The sequence below is a fragment of the Gastrolobium bilobum genome, unplaced genomic scaffold (assembly GCF_033153095.1).
Source record: "Gastrolobium bilobum isolate Gb01-03AN ecotype WA unplaced genomic scaffold, APGP_CSIRO_Gbil_v1 utg46055, whole genome shotgun sequence".
Classification (NCBI taxonomy): domain Eukaryota; kingdom Viridiplantae; phylum Streptophyta; class Magnoliopsida; order Fabales; family Fabaceae; genus Gastrolobium; species Gastrolobium bilobum.
Window position 1 is genome coordinate 126674 of NW_026900127.1, and position 5644 is coordinate 132317.

Sequence of the window (5644 nt, forward strand, 5' to 3'; positions counted from 1 at the left end):
GTATTTTGCGTATGGGTTCTGCTTCTATTGCTCTCGTATGAACATGTTTCATTTTGTACTTTCAGATTGTTGAGCCATTCACAGCTCATTATGTATTTGCTCTGGGTGTCGCAAGATTCTTGAGCTGTGCTCATTGGGTTCTTCAGGTCTGTTCATAAAAACTTGTAATTGCTTTAGTCAGTTATGTGGTTCATTTGCAAATTTGGTGGTCACTTGTTTTCTGGCATGGTGCGCTCTCACATTTAAATTAACTTAATCAGGCATTATGGTCGGTTACCCTTGTTAGAGTACATTGTGTGTTGACACACTTGTTTGGTTCCTTGGTGGAAGCTGGTTCCGTGTATAGTTGGAAAAAGTCTTTATTTACTTATTGACAAAAAAAAGTATATTAGTTTCTTAGGCTATTGGAATTCAGTTCTTGTTATAACTTTTAACTTATTCACGTGCTCTCAAGTTCTGCGGAAAGTTTTAGATAACATTTGGTGCGGAAATAGAAAAAGAGAGAGAGAGAATGAAATAGGACGAATGGAACAAAAATGTTTCGTTCTTATCTCCTTGGTTTTAAATAGAACAAAATAGAATGGAACATCCTTACTGATCTACGGAAATGGTTGCATTCAGTTTCAGAATTCTCTCTTTTTGAGGCCATCCTAGGTTTTAATTTCTAGTGCAGATGGCAACATAAAAGAAAGTAAAACAAAGAGCAGAGCCATATGTGGGTGCCATATGTGTGTCTGCTCGGTTTTAATTCCTAGGCCTTCCTGGATTATTTACCTGGATAGCATCCTCTCTATCCGGGTAAATAATTCAAACGTTTTCTCAGATTCAAGAAATATATCCGGATATCTCCTTCCATATCCGGATAGGTAAAAAATTTCAAAATATACTCGGGTAGAGAGTGTCATACCCGGGTAAGCTTGGTGGTCAACGGTCAAACAAGGGCGGCAAATTGGTGTTATGTTTTCTGGAGAGGTTAAATTTTTAAAATAATTTATAATCAAGGTCAATTTAATAATTAATTATTACATAAGGGCTACAATGGTTAAAAAGCCGCAAAACCTTGATGTTATTTCGAACTCACAAACACTGAATCCCATAAATGAATTTCCTTTGCTTCAGCTGCTAGCTGACTTCATGCACGTGTAAGCACTGTCTGGTTTCTTTTCATGGTTCTCCTCCATTTCATCAAATGAAAGAAGTGAGAAAAAACAATGAGAAGTATAATATAACCACAACATGACAATTGTTAATCCGCCTAAAGTTATTAAAATGCCTTGCTTTCTAATCAAAATTATTGAACAAATGAATTGTAGAAAGTGATGCAAAAGAGTTCCTCAAGTTTTGAGTGTTCATATATTCTTCTCATTTGGTGATGCGCAAATGGTGTAGCGATAACTCATATGGTTTATGTTGTAATAAAACTAAACAAAGTCACTAGGAATAGGACCGCACTAGTGATAATCGGCTTAATTATGCATGGGATATAGATTCAAAGCTCAATGTTATCATTGTATAAAAAAATAATAAATAATATATTATCATTGTATAAAAAAATAAAAAAATAAGTATCCAGACAGGACAGAATGATAAATTCATCAACCAACCGTATTGATTATTCCAGAAAAAAAAAACGTACCAATGACTGAAATTTGCAGCCACAAAAGCTTATGGTAGATAAAATGTGTTCGTATTATTTACCCAAAAAAAAGGGACTTCTCATGTTGCACGAGAAGTATTTTTTTATGTGATGATCTTTCGATTTGCGTGTAATTTTTTTTTTGATAAGTGTAGAGCTCACTATTAATTTTGTCACAACATAAGAAAACAATTCTAAAGTAACAGAGAAAATCAAAGTTCAAATAAAAACGTGGTTGTATTTTGGTCTTTGAAACTTGAAACGTACACATGTGGCTTCTTATATGGTGATCCTTTGATTCGCGTGCAAAGCTTTTTTTAATAAATATAAGGCTCACTACTAATTGAGTCACAACATGAAAAAATAATTTTAAAACAACATGAGAAAATCAAACTCCAAATAAAAACATGATCGTATTTTGGTCTTTGAAACTTGAAACGTAAACATGTGGCTTGCTATAGTTGCTAGTAAAAAAAGACCCAAATTAAATTCAAATTCACAAGAAATTGTTGGAAGATGTCAAACGACCCAACGCATTTACAACTAGTATATAGGTTAAATTTAATCTCATCATTAATTAAATTGATAAATTTAATTTAAATTTTTACAAAAATTTCTTAGAGTTATCAATATTTACAATTTAACCTGCTTACGAATTAATGGAGCAACTACAAAAACAATAACCTATATTTAGGCTTCTAAACAATGTAGAAAATAAACCTTGCTTGCACGGCCAATTATTCGGTGTCACTAGAGGTGGCAAAGTGTGCGGCCCGCCCCGCCCTGCCTCACCTCGCCCTGCCTCACCCCGCGCATCAACCCGCCCCGCCCCGCCCCGCTTTTGAAAGTGGACTGAAAAACTCAGCCCGCCCCGCTCCATTTGATGGGTTGGCCCGCCAGCCCGAACCTATTTTACACTGACCTGCCTCGGTCCGCCTATGTCCGTCATTAACTCGTCAAAAAATGAGCTCACCCCACCTCGCCCCGCTTTTGAGATGGATTGAAAAACTCAGCCCGCCTCACCCCATTTGACGGGTTAGGTGAGTTAGCCCGCCGAGCCCAGCCCGTTTTGCCAGCTCTAAGGTGTCACCAATAATAACCAAAACTGTAACTAGGGAGATCTGAATTTTGAGGGAGAGAGAGAGAGAGGATATCACTTCAAACATGCCTCATTCGTTCATTACGCGTGACATATATCAGTCACAATCTGGAAGGTAACACCCAATAGGCCTTTTAATAAAAGGAAATTACATTCATTACTAAAAGGACTAAACTGACTTAGTAGGCGTTTGTTAGAGGAGAATTTTTTTTTTTATCTGAGAATCTCAATTTTAAAAAATATAATTTTTAAATTCATTTTATGATAATATCCAAAAATTAAAATTTTAAAAAAATTTAATTTTCCGAAAATTTTGAAAAATACCTCGTACCAAACGCCCCTTAAAGTATTCCTAGCCCACTGTGTAATCGTAGCAAACTCCTCCTGTCTCTTAGCCCAATACCGGTTGGAATGTTGGAGCCCGTTTCAAAAACAGTCTCTCACGATGAAACCCGAGCAGTGATATCATAATTTAACTCTTTAACTCAACTTGCAAAAATAGATAATTAAATCAGGGTGATCAGTTGCACTATTTAGATATTAATCCGAAAAGAAATTAAAAAAATAAAATATAATTAAATATAATTTGGATTTGTATAGTTCTCACTATTTACTCACTAATATCCTGCACCGACAAAATGTAACTCAAAGATAATTTCTGACCAATTATTTTACTTGACGTCGAACAACTCATATGGTTTATGTTGAAATGTAACTAAATAAGGCACTAGCAGTAGCAGTGGGCTACTGGCTACTGAGTTTGAGTACTTTGCATAATTTTATTTTCTATATACAGACATAAAAAAATATAAAATTTCTGTTTTTTTTTCTTTTTTTTTTACATAATTCCATATGAATTTCATATTTTTTTTTTATATGTATAGAAAATAATTCTATTTCTAAAAAATATTAATCCCATTATTGAAACTCAATTAACGTTTGCAGTCACGAAAGCTCATGGTAGATAAAATGTGGTCGTATTTTGGTCCTTGAAAGTTGAAACGTACACGCGTGGCTTGCCAGTTGCTAGTGAAAAATAACCAAAAGTTTAAATTCACAAGATACTGTTGGAAGATAATATTCTCATTGGTCTAGTTGTACATATCATCAGTACTTCGCAAACAGAACCTCAGTACTTTTGGTTCATTCAAATTAGAAATACTTAGGATTTTAGGGTGTTTGTAGTAATCATTATGTTCTACGGCCGCATGTTTACGGAGAAAAATAATTTTTTTATTGTTATATATTTGGGAAGATGTTTTAGGGGAAAAAGTGAGATTAATATTTTTTATGTTGTAGGAAATAAAAATATTTCCTACATATACATAAAAGTATACGGAGTTCATATAAAGATAAGAGAGAAAAGAAAGCGCTATATACTTTTAAGTGTGTAGGAAATAAAATTATCTTCTACAACATGAAAAATATTAATAAAAAAAATTATGTTTGAGAACATATATATTTTATCATGTGTTTTTAATAAATAAATAAAGTTTTTTGTTTTTCGATTTACAAATCCCAATAATAAATTTTACGATATATATATATAATAAAAAATGTGTCAAAGAATTTTTTTTTTCTAATATATATTTTTTACTATCAATTTATTCTCTAAAATAGAAAAAACAGATCGGTTATATCAAACATAATTTCTAACTAATTTTATTCATATAAATGCACTTCCTTCATTGAGTTCAATTTTAATACCAAATTTTGATCAAATTAACGCAAAAATCAGTTACTAGCCAGTTACAAATATCCTTCATGCGTTATAAGTTCATTGAGTTAAGTTGGTCCAAGTTGATAGTTAGTTGGGTTGTAGTAACAACTGTTTTTGTTTTGAGATATTCAAGTATGATGACTCTCATATTGGTTAGTAATAAGTTAAGTGAAATTGATATAAGTGGATAGATCAATATACTTAATGTCTTAAAGTTTTGGGTTAAAATATGGTGTCAGACCCAATTGATAATAGCTCACTATAAATTGATCGTATTGTGCAGGAAGAGAGATATTAACTAAGTACATGATCAATCCACAATCAGATGGCAGCTCTAACTTTGATGCCTTCAGTTTTTTTAGCATGGTTAGACATTTCCATGATATACTCCCTTATGTTTTACTTTCCTTTATACCTCATATTAATGAGTTTGGACAAGGTTTAATCAATTTCGGCCTTTTCATTTCAAGCAACTAACAATACGCTAATAGCAAAGCATATTACTTTCCTTTCCTTTATACCTCCCTTATGTCTCAAATCAACTAACAATACGCTAATAGCAGAGCATAATCAGCTCAACTCTGGCTTCCTGCCATAAGAGGTCTCAACCCCAGAGGTACCTGTACCTGAAAATGTTCCCCTCAAAAGGTGAGATCTCTAAAAAGAAATCTCAGTAAGATAAGGATCCTCCGAGACTCTTCCGCCCCAAGCTCACTTACAAGTATATAAATATAAGTTCAAAAGCTAAGTACGATGAATGTTCATGTTAAAGCAGTATAATCATGGCAACATATCCATATATAAATGAATGCTACACAAGTCAAGTACTACGACTCATATCTCATGTGATGTATGCAAGTGCGGTTCAACTGGGCAGGGAACATGATCGGGTTTATTCACGTCTGCTACCTACCAAACATAGGGGTGCTGTCTCATGCCTTGCACACCAGGGTTGCTACATGATCGTACAAGTACTAACATCACATTCATACATTACATCAACAGGTATATCAACATATCTAAGGCATATATCAATGCATATCTCATTTTAATACAAGCATACCATGCATATAAACCACCCTCCCATGGAGGTCGGTGGAACAAGAAACAAATCAATCTGAGGACATGAAAGCTTACCTATCAAGCTAAAAAAACCACGGGTCACCAAACAGCAAGGTCACGGTCTGTT